Raw genomic sequence first — 16,743 nt, 5'->3', positions numbered from 1 at the left:
CAAAAGAGCTGAACTCCAGAAAGGAGGTGACAGTGACTGCCCTTGACATAAAGGCAGTGCTTGTTTGAATGTGGTATCAAGGAACCTAGCAAAATATGAGACAATGGGAATCAGGGGGAAAACCCGCAGCCAGATATTGGGCATTGTTATTGGAGGTCAATCATCTCAGTCCCAGAGCATCACTGCTGGAGTTCCTCAGGGTAGTGTCCTACATCCAATTGTCTTCAGCTGCTTGATCGTAAGGTCAGAATTGGGGCTGTTCACTGATGATTGCACAATGTTCAGCATTGTGAACTAAATTGGACCTCCCTGATCCTCGCACATTAGGCGTAGATTAAAATCATGAATAGGTCACTGAGACAGTGGGACGGCGGCGCGGGCTCGTTGGGCCGAAGGGCCTGTTTCCCGTGCTGTGTTGTTCTTTGTTTGTTTGTTCTAGCACCATTCACAACTTCTCAGATACTGAAGCAGTCCATGTCCAAACACAACAATATCCAGGCTTGGACTGACAAGTGGAAAGTAACATTCACACCACACAAGTGCCAGGCAATGATCAATTCCAACAAGAAAGAATCTAATTATCTCCCCTTGACATTATTGTTGGGGTCACCATTAACCAGAAATAGGATTGAATCAGCCATATAAATACTGTGGTGACAAAAGCAGGTCAGAGGCTGGGAATCCTGCAGTGAGTAACTCACCTCCTGACTCCCCAAAGCCTGTCCACCATCTACAAGCCACGAGTCAGGAGTGTGATGGAATACTCTCCATTTGCCTGGACAAGTGCAGCTCCAACAATACACAAGATGCTCAACACTAAAACAAAGCAGCCCGCTTGACTGTCACCCCACAAACATTGACCCCCCCACCACCCACATGCAGTGGCAGCCGTATGTAACATTTACAAGATGCACTGCAGCAACTCACCAAGCCTTCTTATTCAGCACCTTCTAATCCATAACCACTACCATCTAGAAGGACAAAGGGAGCAGATGCATGGGATTTGCACCACCTGGAAGCTCCACTCCCCCAAACCATATACCTCCATCCGCTCAAGGACAATTAGTGATGGCTGATAAATGCTAGGCTAGGTAAAAAGTCTGACAACACCAGGTTTTAGTCCAACCGATTTATTTGATTGACCATTCACCTGACGAAGAGGGAAACCTCGAAAGCTTGTGAGTCTATTATCAAATAAATCGGTTGGACTAAAACCTGGAGTTGTCAGACTTTTTACTGTGTTTACGCCAGTCCAACGCCGGCATACCCACATCAAATGCTAGGCTAGCCAGCGATGCCCACATTCCTTGAATGGTTAATAAAAAACACAGCAGCCAATTTGCACACAGCAAGATTCCTCATACATCAATGTGACAACCATCATATATCTGCTTGTACTCATATTAGTTGAGAGATAAATATTGGTCTTGATACTGAGGAGGATGTTCCTACTCTCCTTCGAATTGTGCTGGTGATCTATTGTGTCCACTTGAGATGGGGCAATGGTTTAATATCTCATTGAAATGACGGCATTCCTGATAGTGTAGCACTCCTTTGATACTGACAGTGAGAATTGTCCTAGTCTCAAGCTTTGCGCTTGACCTCACATTTCTTAACTCAAAGGCAGAAATGTTACCAACTGAGCTACAGCTGACACTCAGAGCTTTGTAAAGCCCTTGTACCCATTCATTTTACACATTTAACATGAAGTTTGCAACACAGACATCATTGCAATACCTGTCATGATGAACTGAACATGTTTTTTTCCTCATTTCCACCTTCTCACTCCATCACAAGGACCATTCATAGGAACAGGAGGCCATTTGAGAATGGCAGCATGAGTATGGAATTGATGGAGTCTTAGGAAACAAAGAGTTGTGGTCAATGGATTTTATTTGGGTTGGGGGGAAGATTTGTGATACAGTGCCCAGGGATCACTGTTGGGACCCTTACCTATCCTGATGTACATTAATGACAGACTTTGAAATTATGTCCTCTACACCAAAGTTTACGGATGATTCAAAATTTGGTAGCACTGTGAACTGTGCGGGAGGTAGTGTACAACTTCAGGAGGACATAGACAAGTTGGTGAAATGGACAGACAAGTGGTGGATGAAGTTCAATGTGGAGAAACGTGAAGTGATTCATTTGGTGGGAAGAACATGGAGAGACAATGTACAATGAAGAGCACAATTCTAAAGGGGTTGCAGGGACAAAGGGTCCTGGGTATACTTGCATAAGTCATTGAAATGACAGGGCAGGTTAAAAGCATGGTTAATAAAGCATATCTCGGGCATTATTAATACCAGAGCACCAGAGCAAAGAGGTAATGGTGAACATTAGGACATTAATTTGACCTCAGCAGTATTGCGACCAGTTCTGGGTGCCGCATTTTAGAAAGAATGTGAAGGCATTGGAGAGAGAGCAGAAAAGATTCATGGAAATGATTTCTCTTTTTTAATTCATTCGTGGGACATTGGTGTCGCTAGCTAGCCAGCATTTATCACCCATCCCTAGTTGCCCTTGGAGGGCAGTTAAGAATCAACCACATTACTGTGGTCCTGGAGTCACATGTAAACCGACCAGAAATGGATGGCAGATTTCCTCCCTGAAGGACATTAGTGAACCAGATGGGTTTTTCTGACAATCGACAATGGTTTCATAGTCATCAGTTTGACTTGATTTGATTTATTATTGTCACATGTATTAGCATACAGTTAAAGTCCAACAGGTTTAATCTAATAGCACGAGCTTTCGGAGCACTACTTCTTCATCAGGTGAGTGGGAGTTCATATACCTGATGTAGAAGCAGCACTTCGAAAGCTCATGCTACCAAATAAACTTGTTGGACTTTAACCTAGTGTTGTGAGACTTCTTACTGTGCCCACCCCAGTCCAACACCAACATCTCCACATCATGCATACAGTGAAAAGCATTGTTTCTTGTACACGGCAAAGCATACCATTCATAGAGAAGGAAATGAGAGAGTGCAAAATGTAGTGTTACAGTTATAGCTAGGGTAGACAAAGACCTACACAATAGATTCTTAATTCCAGATAGTTTTTAATTGAATTCAAAATCCACCATCTGCCACAGCTGGATTTGAACCTGGGTCCCCAGGACATGAGCTGAGTTTCTGGATTAATACTCTAGCAATAATACCACTAGGCTATCACCTCTCTCTGAGATAAAGAACTTCAGTTACAAAGGTGGATTGGAGAAGTTGAGAAATGAAGGCTGAGGTTTGATGGAGATCTATAAAATGATGAGGGGTCATGGCAGATTAGATAGGGAGAAACTGTTTCCACTTGTGAAAGGATTGAGAACGAGAGGGCACAGTTTTGAAGTAATTAGCAAAAGAAACAATTATAAAATTTGGAATTTCTTTTTGCCCAGTGATTGGTTAGGGTCTGGAAAGCAATCCTTTAAAGAATATCAGAATAAAGAATAAAGAATATAAAGAATAAAGAGGTTATTGCAGAAGGTCGAGGGACATGGAGTTGGGGGTAGGGTGTTAGCGTGGATAAAGGATTGGTTGTCAAATAGGAGGCAGAGAGTGGGGGTCAACGGGTGCTATTCGGATTGGCGGATGGTGACTAGTGGAGTGCCCCAGGGGTCGGTGCTGGGGCCTCAGCTTTTTACCATTTATATAGATGATCTGGAAGAGAGAACCGAGTGTAGAGTGTCGAAATTTGCTGATGACACCAAGATTGGGGGAACGGCAAATTGTGCGGAGGGTGTTGAGAGTCTGCAGAGGGATCTAGATAGGCTGGGCGAATGGGCCGGAAAATGGCAAATGGAATTTAATGTTGGCAAGTGTGAGGTGGTCCACTTTGGTAGGAAAAATGGTAGGAAGGACTATTACTTACGAGGCGAAAAACTGCAGCAGGCGACGGTGCAGAGGGACCTCGGGGTCCTTGTGCATGAGTCGCAAAAACCAGGTGGTGGAGGCTGCCTCGCTAAATATTTTTAAGACGCGGGTTGATGGGTTTTTGATAGGAGAGGGGATTAAGGGTTATGGGGAGAGGGCGGGAAAGTGGAACTGAGCAGCGACAGATCAGCCATGATCTTATTGAATGGCGGGGCAGGCTCGAAGGGCTGGATGGCCTACTCCTGCTCCTATTTCTTATGTTCTTATGTTCTTAATCCCTGAAAGTGTGATTGAGGGATGTTCAGATGAAGCATTCAAAAGGAAATTCAACAAGTATCTAAAAAGCAAGAATGTGCAGGGTTTGGGGAGAAGTTGGGAGAATGGCACCAAGTGAACTGCTCATTCAGACAGCAGGCTCAGACATACTGGTCTGACTGGCCTTCTGTACTGTAACACTTCTGTGATTCTGTAATCAATTCAAATCTCTTTGAGTACTCAGTCACTCTGCCCTTATTAATAGATTCCAGTAACTTTTCCACAAGTGATATTAGATTGCAGATCCATAATTTCCCAATTTCTCTCTTGCTTAAATAATCAAGCTACATTTCTAATTTTCCATAGAGATAAATCCTGATTCGAGAGAGCTTTGGAAGATTATAGTTAAAACATCTGCAATTTCATCACCGACTTCTTTTAACATCCTGACATGCAAAGCAATTGCTGCTGATTTGTTGGTCTTCAGCGCAATTATATTTCCGAAGAGATTTTTCTTGCTTATGTTAATCTTAGTGATTTCCAGTCCTTAATTCATTTATTAATTTCCCAATAATGTAAGGTATATTATTATCTTCCTCTGTGATGAAGATTGACACAAAGTAATTATTTAACAAGTTTTTTTTTGTTTTCATTTTGCGGTATCGCCCACACTCATTTCTAAAGAGCTCACAATGTTCCTGATTATCATTTCCTTCCAATATCACTGTAAAATCTTATTGTGCTAATCTTAAATATCCCTTACAAATTTGTTCTCATATTCCAAGTTCAGATCTTTAGTAACGTTTCATGTGCCTCCAACTGACATGAATAACCCGACTCAGAAACTCAATACAATATGATTCAATTTGAAAATTATACCAAGCATGAGAAAGGTCTGGATACCGAGAGCACCCTCCATGACCTTCGGGTGTCCAAAGTCCTTCACGTTAAATATTTTTGAAAAGTAGCCACTATAAGAAACACAACAACTAATTTGTGCATAGCAAGCTTCCACAAACACCTGTGAAATAACAGCCAGATAATTTGCTTTATAGTGATGTTGGTTGAGGGATAATTAGAACCATAGAATTTCTACAGTGCAGAAGGATGCCATTCAGCCCATTGAGTGTGCACCGACTCACTAACAGATCATCATACCCAGGCCCTATTCCCATAACCCCACATATTTACCCCACTAATTCTCATAACCTATCCATGTACAGACACTATGAGACAATTTACCATGGCCAATCAACCTAACCTGCACATCTTTGGAATGTGGGAGGAAACCAGAACACCCGGAGGAAACAGGGTAAAAGAGCAAAGTCTACACAGTCACCAAGGCCGGAATTGAATCTGGGTCCCCGGCTACTAGAGTTATGAAATCTTATAGCAGTCAACAATCATTTATGGACAGTGTCAAAAAGTTTAATTTTCTGATCATTTGTGACTCATTCTGACAAACAACTGAGGAAGGACCACATTGTATTATTGGCCCTAGTCACCAGGAAGTTCTCCTCTGCTGTTCTTCACTTGAGAGAGCAGAGAGATTCAGTTCAGATTATGCTGCCTTCTCATTCCAAAAGCTGACTTTTCAAATGATTGCATTTTTTCTCTCACCTTAATGAATCGGTTACTGAAATAAATTTCATCATTCACAAACAACATAACTCAGTCTAATCTCAACTCCCCTCCACTGCCCCACACCCATCCTGTCCCTGTTATAACTCTAGCCAAGAGGTCACAGCCCTACCACACACAGGTGCCCTTATCTCCTCGCTGCCCTTGTCTGGGTCTGAGAGCATCTGAGACAGTTAACAAAAACTCGCTGTCTGGCTCACTGAGGCGTCACTCCCAAATGCAGTAAACTCCTGCAGAGCAGTGCGGGATATCATACAGCTGAGATGCTGGAGGCTGCTTGCTTTAATTTTTTATAAAATGCTCATAATAAAAAGAACAGACTCTCACATGCAAACCCAATCAGCTGAAATTATAATTCTAGATCATTCAGCAGACAGAGCGGACGCACATAATCAATGTCACAGGTAAAATATGGCTGTGTGTCTGTCTGCCTGTTAAACCCAGAACCACTTCAGACATAGGACCAGGCAGCCAAGGGTTTAAATATTCATCGTGATTTATTACAAGTATTTGCAATCATTCTTCAGCAGGGTGTTGTCTACTCGTAGAATGCCACACCGAAGGAAATCTGAATGTCTGAAGCACTTAAGAGGTCAGGGCCGCTGAGGGCAAGATTCCCTGGAACAAATTCTAAACCAATTAAAGTTGTCTTTGTCCGTCTCCTAAGATGAACTGGAGCAAGTTATGTAAAAGCTTGTTTAGAGAGGCTAAGCATTTACAAATCCCTTTAATAAGCAGTGTTAAATATTTAACAGCACCAACTAGAAGGGGGAGGGGTGGCATTGCTGTGATTGTGTGAGGATCTCTGGAAATATTCTGCTGTTTGCAATCTCTCCACGTGAATTTTGTAGAAAATTACAAGTGGCAGATAAGACTAGCACAGCATCAAAGTGCTCGCAAAATACCACTTAGCAAAGTTAAGCAATGTTAATCTTTCTACATTTCAGTTTTACAACTATACAGGAAGTCAGAAAAGGCCACCATCTGGAGGTCAGTTGAAAATTTTGAAACTGAGATTGATATATTTTTGTTAGGCAAGGTCTTATGAGATACACTCTAATTGAATTTTATTACTAAGGATGTCTGAGTACGTTCTGGCGCCAATTATTCATTCTTTGACATACATATTCTATATATCTGCCTCACTTTCTCTAATTTCTTACATGTCTGGAATTTGGAAAGTCATACAAAGGTTTCTGACATGAACCCTCTGTGCAGTGATTTGATTTTTGTTTCTTTCTCTCTCCTCCGCGCTCCTCCCTCCCCATTTGTCCTCTTTTGTGGTTCAGTGGGTGGTGCTCTCTCCATTCAGTCAGAAGGCCGCAGACTGAAGTCCATTATGGACACAAGTACAAAGTCAAGGCTAAATTCATAGAATCCCTACAGTGCAGAAGGAGAGCTTTTGACCCACCTACTCTGTACTGACTTTCACCCAGGCTTACCCCATAACCCTGCAAACATAAAGGGCAATTTAGCATGGCCAATCAACTTAACCTGCACATCTTTGGAGTGTGGGAGGAAACTAGAGGAAACCCATAGAAACACAGGGAGATTGTGCAAACTCCACACAGTCACTCAAAATGGGGATTGAACCTGGGTCCATGGTGCTATGAGGCACCCAGGTGCTGCTAACAGTGCCACCTGCACTGTTAAAAGTGCCAACCTTTGGGTGGGATGTTAAACCAAGGCCCTTTCTGCCCTCTCAGGTACAAAAATCCCATGGCACTTTTGAAAAGTAGCAGGGTGGATCTTGGAGTATAGTGCAGGAGGCCATTCCGCCCATCACTTGCCCTCACTGCTATTTATCCTGTCATTTGGCCTTCAAATGTGCCCAACAATTGTGCCAGCAGCAAGTACTTGTGATTTTTCCTTGTCAACAACGTCCCAAGTCTACCTGTCATTTCAGATGTTACAACAAATACAGGCTCTACTTGTTGAAGAGCATCGTCTTCATCGTGTCTGTCAGAACGACCCATTATCAGCTGCCAAGAAAAATACTTTTACCAGCGCTCGCAGGACAGTCCAGAATAAACTGCGTAAAATTCAGGATGCCTGGCTGAGCGCCAAGGCAGATGAAATACAGGGATATGCTGACAGAAACTATCTGAATCATTCTATGAAGCCCTCAACACTCTCTATGGACCTCAGTTTCTCGGGAGTTCCCCCCTCCTGAGTACAGATGGTACAACTCTCATTACAGAGAGGGCTCAGATCCTGCAGAGATGGGCTGAACACTTTGAAGCTGTCCTCAACCAAATGTTGTCTATTAATGATGAGGCAATAGACGGGATTCCCCAGGTTGATATCAACAGCGCCATGGATGACTCACCAGTCGTAGCCATAGTCATGAAAGCTGTCAGCCAACTATCCAGTGGCAAAGCCCCAGGGGCAGGATCCATACCCGCAGAGATCTACAAAGCTGCTGGTCCTGCACTTATCGAGAAGCTCACCAAGTTGTTCCAGTCCTTTTGGAAGCAAAGATCCATTCCTCAGGAACTTAAAGATGCTTCCATTGTACACCTCTACAAGAGGAAGGGCAATCGGCAAGTATGCGACAACCACCGAGGAACCTCACTGCTTTCCATCACAGGAAAAACCCTCGCAAGAGTCCTGCTAAATCATCAGGTCACTCATCTGGAGCTGGGCCTGCTTCCAGAGTCACAGTGGCTTCCACAAAGGTCGTGGGACTATTGACATGATTTTTGCTGCGTGCCAACTTCAGGAGAAGTGCCAGGAGCAGAATTGTGAGCTCTACACAACCTTTGTTGACCTTGCAAAAGCCTTTGACACTGTCAGCCGACAAGGCCTGTGGAGGATCATGTCAAAGTTCAGCTGCCTCCCACCCCTCCCAAAATCATTCAGATGGTATGCCAGTTCCATGGTGGCATGATGGCCAGAGTACTGGATGGCGGAGAATCCTCTAAGGCATTCCCAGCCACTAATGGCGTCAAACAGGGCTATGTGCTCGCACCCACACTGTTCAGCATGATGTTTACTGCCATGCTGAATGATGCCTTCCAGGATAGTGTTGCTGGAATCAGCCTCAAGTACAGAGTGGATGGGAAGCTCTTCGACCTGAGGAGGCTTCAAGCTATTACCAAAGTGGAGGAGACTGTTCTTCGCCGATGACCGTACCCTGTATACTGGCTCAGAGCCAGAGATGCAAGTCAGTATGGACAAATTTTCCATGGCTCGTGACAACTTTGGACTCACCATCAACATCAAAAAAACAAAGTAATGCACCAGCCTGCTCCTCATGCACCGTACACAGAACCTATAATCACAATCAAAGGGCAGAAACTACAGGCAGTGGACCAGTTCACTTATCTTGGCAGCACCCTCACCCAAGCAGTGACTATTGGTAAGAAGTTAACTGCAGAATATCAAAGACGAGTCCTGCTTTCGGTAAACTGTGCTCCACTGTATGGGAACGTTGAGGAATCAGCCCAGCAACAAAACTGAAGGTTTACAGCACCATAGCACTCACTACCCTCCTAAATGCCTGTAAAACGTGGACTGTGTATCGAAGGCATGCAAGACAGCTCAATCATTTCCACATGACTTGTCTTTGCAGAATATTATGCATCAGATGGCAAGACAAAGTACCAGACACTGAAGTTTTCTCTAGAGCAGTCTACCTTCAGTCCACACACTGCTGACAAGAGTGCAGAGCCAGTGGGCAGGTCATGTCATCCGTATGCCAGATGAGTGCATAACCAAGCAGTTCCTTTTTGGGGAACTCTCTGCTGGAAGACGCTCGCATGGAGGGCAGAAGAAACGTTACAAAGACACAGTCAAGGCCTCCCTGAAGCCACTTGACATAGACACGACCACCTGGGAAACCCTGGCACAAAACCACCCTACCTGGCATTGCCTTATCCACAAGGGCTGTCAAGTTTATGAAGCAAGGTGCATTGCTGAAGCACAACTTATGCTCAAGCTGCACAAGTCCAGAGCCACCAGCGCAACAACTACAGTGTCTACACAAGTCTGTCCAATATGTGCCAGGACATCCCGTGCCCGAATTGGCCTGATCAGTCATCTTCGGACACATCACATCTAGTCTCAAAATGACTAATAGTGTTGTGGATCTCAGCAACAATGATGGACGAACAACAACATTTATCCTTGAACCAAGATCACTTCAAACAGATGATCTGGTAGTTTAACACATTGCTGGTTGTGGGATCTTGCTGTGTGCAAATTGGTTGCTATGATTCCCACGTTACAATAGTGGCTGCCCCTCCAAAGTAACTCTTTGTCTGTAAAGTGCACAAACACATCCTGAGGTTATGAAAGGCATTGAATAAATACAAGCCTTTCTTTTAAAAATAAAATGCAACTAGGTTTTGATTTCCTATGTGGAACTGAATACTGCAGGGAAATTGCCAGGACAGACCTCTGTGAAATTTCTACCCAACCTCAAACACAATCAAACACAAAACCCCATTTGAACATTACTCACCCTCAAACAAATGAGTTCCACAAATGGTATTTCTTGTCTTCAGTACAGGATTCGTTCTAGAGTTCCGGAAAATGTTTAATTACACTGCTCAATACCTGGCCTTTAACAACAATAGTGAACAGCTTCTTTTTGAAGTTAACAAATATGGAGTTACGTGGCTTTGCTGAGATTCCATTTTACATATTGACCAGTCCGATGCTTAAGTACTCTGTTTAATCCCTAGTCCTATTTGAGATTTGTATTTGTGTCCACTAATAAGGAGATCACACTATAATTTACAGAATTAAATTTTACGTATTATGCATAGCATCCCTGATCTTCCTTTTTTAATTCTTGAGATGCAGTAACTATATTGGGGTGGCACGGTGGCACAGTGCTTAGCATTGCTGCCTCTCAGTGCCAGGGATCCAGGTTCAATTCCCAGCTTGGGTCACTGTCTATATGGAGTTTGCACATTCTCCCTGTGTCTGCATGGGTGCTCCGGTTTCCTCCCACAGTCCAAAGATGTGTAGATTAGGTGGAATGGCCATGTTAAATTATTCCTTAGTGTCCCAAGATGTGTAGATTAGTGGGATTGGACATGGTAAATGTGTGACGTTACTGGGTGGGATGCTGTGTCAGAGTCGGTGCAGACTCAATGGGCTGAATGGAAAGGTCTCCTTCAGTAGTCTTGATCAGTCAGCTTAGAGTATGAACACTGATGTCCCTGGAATGCATGAGGAGCTGTGTAGCCTTCACAGGATGGTTGCAAAGTTGGCAGAGTGGTTGATGGACTGGACAGCTGTTGTGCACCAGCAGCTCAACCCATTCACCCCCACCTGAAGGCCAACCCTGGATTGTGCCCATACCAGTTCTATTTGCAGACTTCAGTTTCCACAGTCCTAAGTTATCAAACTCTGACTGGAGTGGAGGCAGCTCATGATTTAAATGAGGGGGGTGGGACATGTATGAGACATGCTCCACTCCCATTTCTGCTTCCACAAAAGTGGGAGGTGCTATGTTTGGGGGCAGGGGTTCTGATTTTCAATTGTTCTGCCATTTTCGTCACAACAGAGAGGCTCTCTGTCATGGCAAAAATCTAGGTCTAAGTGTGGATTTGGGTCAGGTTTGGATCACATTCAGTTAGGGGTGGCAGGTTTCCTTCCCTGAAGTAGATGGAGAATTAGTTGGTTCTTGACAACAATCCAGCAGTTTTCTTGGTCAGATTTATGTTGAAGATCTGGATCATGTCTGTTCATACATAGAACATAGAACATAGAACACTACAGCACAAACAGGCCCTTCGGCCCACGAGTTGCGCCAATCACTTCAACTCCTATCTATAACCCCCAATCCCATAAAACCCCATACACTCATCCAGAAGTCTTTTAAAAGACCCCAGCGAGTTCGCCTCCACCACCACTGACGGCAGCCGATTCCATTCACTCACCACCCTCTGAGTGAAAAACTTACCCCTAACATCACTTCTGTACTTTCCTCCCCGCACCTTAAACCTGTGTCCTCTCGTAGCGACCATTTCAACCCGGGGAAATAGCCTCTGAGAATCCACCCTATCTATTCCTCTCAACATTTTATAAACCTTTATCAGGTCGCCTCTCAACCTACGTCTCTCCAGGGAAAAGAGACCCAGTTCCCTCAACCTAACTTCATAAGGCATGCCTCCCAGTCCAGGCAACATCCTTGTAAATCTCCTCTGTACCCTTTCAATAGCTTCTACGTCTTTCCTATAGTGAGGCAACCAGAACTGTGCACAGTACTCCAAATGAGGCCTGACAAGGGTCTTATAAAGTTGCAGCATTACCTCCCGACTCCTAAACTCAATCCCTCGATTTATGAAGGCCAGTACACCATACGCCTTCTTGACCACCTCTTCCACCTGCGAGGCCGATTTAAGAGTCCTGTGGACCCGGACCCCAAGATCCTTCTGCTCCTCAACACTACCAAGACTCCTGCCCTTGATAGTGTACTCATTCATCCCGTTGGTTCTGCCAAAATGGACGAGTACGCATTTATCCGCGTTGAAGTCCATCTGCCACTTCTCCGCCCAGTCCTGCATCCTATTTATGTCCTGCTGCAACTTTTGCCATCCTTCCAGACCATCCACAACACCACCGACCTTCGTGTCATCAGCGAACTTACTTACCCATCCCTCCACTTCCTCATCCAGGTCATTTATGAAAATGACAAACAGCAAGGGTCCTAGAACAGATCCCTGGGGCACTCCACTGGTGACTGACCTCCATTCAGAAAAAGACCCATCCACAACCACTCTCTGCCTTCTGCAGGCAAGCCAGTTCTTGATCCACAAGGCCAAAGGCCCTCGGATCCCATGCCCTCTCACCTTCTCAAGAAGTCTTGCATGGGGGACCTTATCAAACGCCTTGCTGAAGTCCATGTACACCATGTCCACGGCACTTCCTTTGTCAATGTGTTCAGTCACATTATCGAAGAACTCAACTAGGCTCGTAAGGCACGACCTGCCCTTGACAAATCCATGCTGACTATTCCTGATCATGTCAAACCTCTCCAAATGGTCGTAAATCTTGTCCCTCAGAAGCCTTTCCATCAGCTTACCAACCACTGAGGTCAGACTCACCGGTCGGTAATTTCCCGGGCTATCTCTGTTCCCTTTCTTGAAAATAGGGACTACATCCGCAATCCTCCAATCTTCCGGAACCTCTCCCATCTCCATTGACGACGCAAAGATCATCGCCAGGGGCTCTGCAATCACTTCCCTCGCCTCCCACAGTATCCTGGGGTATATCCCATCTGGTCCCGGCGACTTATCAATCTTGATAGAATTCAAAAGTTCTAATACATCCTCCACCTTAATATCCACAAACTCAATCTTTTCCATCTGCTGCAAATCCGTGGCAAAATCTCCCAGATCAGTTTCCACCGTGAATACTGAGGCAAAGTACTCATTAAGCACCTCTGCCATTTCTTCTGGTTCCACACAGACCTTACCCCCTTCACCTTTTATAGGTCCTATCCCTTCTCTTCTCATCCTTTTACCTTTCACATATTTATAAAAGGCCTTGGGATTCTCCTTAATCTTACCCGCCAAGGTCTTCTCATGACCCCTTCTGGCTCTCCTAATTTTGTTTCTCTTTCTCTGTGAGGTCAAGTTCAGTTCTGTAATTCTACCCTGAACCATGCTTACTGCTCTCCTCTAAACCATCTCCAAGTCACAAATATGCTTTTCAAAGCGTTAGAAATGCGCAGCAACCTGGAATGCACCATTTGAAAAGGTTGTTGGAGCTGATTCAATAACAATTTTAAAAGGAGAATAGAATAAATGCTTGAAATCAGGAAAGTGGGACTAATTGGATAGTTCCTTCAAAGAGCAGGAATGAGCAATATGGGCTGAATCAGCTTCCTCCACGCTGTGACTCTATGAATTACACAGGATTAAATAGCCTGCTTCAGTTCAGAATGAAACATCCTTGAGATGTAACTGATTATACACTTGGGATTGGTGATAACAGCTTCACACCATAAAATCATAGAATGATACAGCAAAGAAGGAGGCCATTTGACTCTTCACATCAATGCTGCCTCTTGGAAAGAGCTAGCCAATTAGTTACACTCCCCTGTCCTTTCTGCATAGCCCTGCAGTTTTTCCCATTCATTATTTATCCAATTTCCTTTTGAAAATTATTATTGAATTTGCTAACATTGTCCTTCTCAGCAGCTTGCTGTACAAGAAAAATCTTTCCATTTGTCGCCACTGTTTAGTTTGCAATTTATCTTAAATCTGCATCCTCTGGTTACTGACCCATCTGCCAATGGAAACAGTTCCTTCCTAGTTATTCAATCAAAACCCTTCATGATTTGATCGCGTCTTTTAAATCTCTCTTTATCCTTTCTGCTCTAAGGAGAACAAGCCCAGTTTCTCCAGCTGCTTAATGTAACCAGTGTCATTAATCCCATGTACCAATTTCGAAAAACCCTTCCGCACTCTCTCCCACCTTGGCATTATTCCTAAAGTGTGGATACTTTGGGTAAATGGAAATGGTCATATCCAATTCCTCTTTCTTCCCCTTCTTTTCACTCATCATTCGCCTCAAAGTAGTACTCAGATTTGAGCAGGTGAGCTGAGACTTTCTGATCATAAAGCTGTTAGGAACTTCTATACCTTAAATCTGTTCCGAACAGAATTGTTACAAAATTTATGCTGTAGTGTCCACCAAGTGATTGGATGTGTTCTGAACGTGTCACACAAAATCACCAATAGCATTCACCCTTTTGATCACATTTATTGTTTTATTTTATAAAATGAGTTTGAGTGGGCCATCTCTGTTGAGAAATAATAATTGGGCAGGAGCTGCAGGAGAGGGCCACCTTGTGCCTTGTCCTGTTGCTTAGGCATTTCCTCGTACCCTGCAGTTCAAAGACAATTGACCCTGTAACTGAGTGAGGAATTATGAGTTGATGCAAGTGATGAGGGTAACATGTCCTTTGGCTCCTAATGGGACAAAGAGTATTTCTCTTAACCAACCAGAGTTTAAACATTGAGAAAGAAACAGGAACAATGGTGAAGGAACTTGGATGAATTGGAGTCCAATCAAAAACAGAAATAATGAGAGAGAAGGAAAGATTGGATGAAAAGAGAGAGAAAAAGAAAGGAAAAATATTTAACATACTAAATTTCTTAAATCTTTAGAAAGAATTTAATAAATTCAGGAATGGGACTAAATGTGGGGTTTTGCAGCCTTGCTCAAGGCGAGACTTGAAAATCCAGCTGGAGGTCGACGGACATTTCCATTGTCCATCCCTCACTCCCTCTGATTCCGTGGCGGGCAGGGAGGTAGAATTGTGACAAACGACTAACTGTTCTTCTTGAGCTAGAGAGGTTGAATAGCATCACATTGACAATTAACATATTGTTATGTGATCGAACACCAGCCATGACTTTCTGCAGAGAATTTAAATCAACTTGCGAATCCAGAGGCCTGTGCTAGGATTCCCTACCTCTGAGGCGGTCCAGGCATTTCCTCGTGACTTTGCCCTGGATTTTTATTTTGTAAGACACTAGCCCATTTTCTCCATTCTGATCCCAGGGACCCAGCCGGGGCCATCTCTGAAGTTCCTCTGTTGAGGCAATTCCTGTTGTTGTATATGAGTAGTAGTCCAGCAGTGGAATAGAAACCATGCCAGCTTGGTCTCAACGATGCCTCAGGTTGCTTTTTCATGCCAATTTTCATAATCCAGCCAAACATTTGGTGACAGGTTCTCCAGGGGTTCTCCCTGCTGTGTTAAAGCAGTAGCTCTGGAGTCCAACAGAGGGCTTTCATGGTATCATAGAATCCTACAGTGCAGAAGGAGGTCATTTGGCCCATTGAGACTGCACTAACCACAATCCCACCCAAACATTAACCCGATGCATTTATGCTAGCCAGTCCCCCTGACATGAAGGGGCAATTTATCATGGCCAATCCACCTAAAGTGAATATCTTTGGACTGTGGGAGGAAACCGGAGCACCCGGAGGAAACCCACGTAGACACAGGGAGAATGTGCAAACTCCACAAAGGCAATCACCCGAGGCCGGGAATCAAACCCGGGTCATTGGCGCTGTGAGGCAGCAGTGCTGGGGTCATAGTGGTTTTTTTTAGCAAGTCTGCTAAAAGCTTGCAAGTTGGTCAGACTTTCTACCATGCTGAATGTCAATAAGATTATTTTCTGTTTTTCATCGTTCCTCAATATTATTAACCCAGAAGAAGTAACACATGCTCTTTGTATATTGGGGCCAATCTTCTACACTTGCATCATAGGATTCAAGTTTACCAAAGGGAGGCATTTTTTTCTTAATAGAGAAGAGTTAATAGTTCTTGATGTTGAAGGTTGTCCAGAGAAACTACACTTGTTTCACCCCTCAATGCCACTGTAATAATCTTGTCAAGACCAGTCTTCCATCACCCTAACCTTTTTCACAAATGGAGAAGGGCCACATCTATGACTTACAGCACAGCAGTCCAAGCCCAGAGATATTCAAAATACTGGTCTTGGGTTGGGGCAGTGGTTTAAAGCCCCCGGTGCTCATTTACTGTTGTGCAAGTCCCCGCTCGCTCATTAGGGGATTCATACTCCATGAAGCCCACAGGGAAATCTATCAATGATCCCTGTGTCCTTTATGGCTACTGTAACAGCCTACAACCAGTATAGAATTTTCTTTCTGGTTTCCATTCTTTCCAGTTTTGCTAGGGGTCTTGTTGCCACTCTTGCCATGATGTCAAAGGTAATCACTCTCACCTCCTCTCCAGAGTTTAGTTCCTTTATCCACATTTGAACCAAGGCTTTAATGAGGCCAGGAGCTGTGTGGTATCCCAGTATGCAAACCTGTTTTTTGCTTCATGTACTGACGTATAATCTGCCCCGTTAAGTTCCAACTGTCATCAGCCGTCCATCCAAATTTGATGATATTTTAAAAAGTATCTGTGTCCATTTGTTTCAGCAGCAGGATGAACAGCGGGGACCCAGGTCAGACTGGGACAAAACTGTACTCATCAA

The sequence above is a fragment of the Carcharhinus amblyrhynchos genome, chromosome 29, assembly GCF_965287045.1.
Source record: "Carcharhinus amblyrhynchos chromosome 29, sCarAmb.v2.hapA, whole genome shotgun sequence".
Lineage (NCBI taxonomy): Eukaryota > Metazoa > Chordata > Chondrichthyes > Carcharhiniformes > Carcharhinidae > Carcharhinus > Carcharhinus amblyrhynchos.
Note: the sequence above shows the minus strand (reverse complement) of the source record.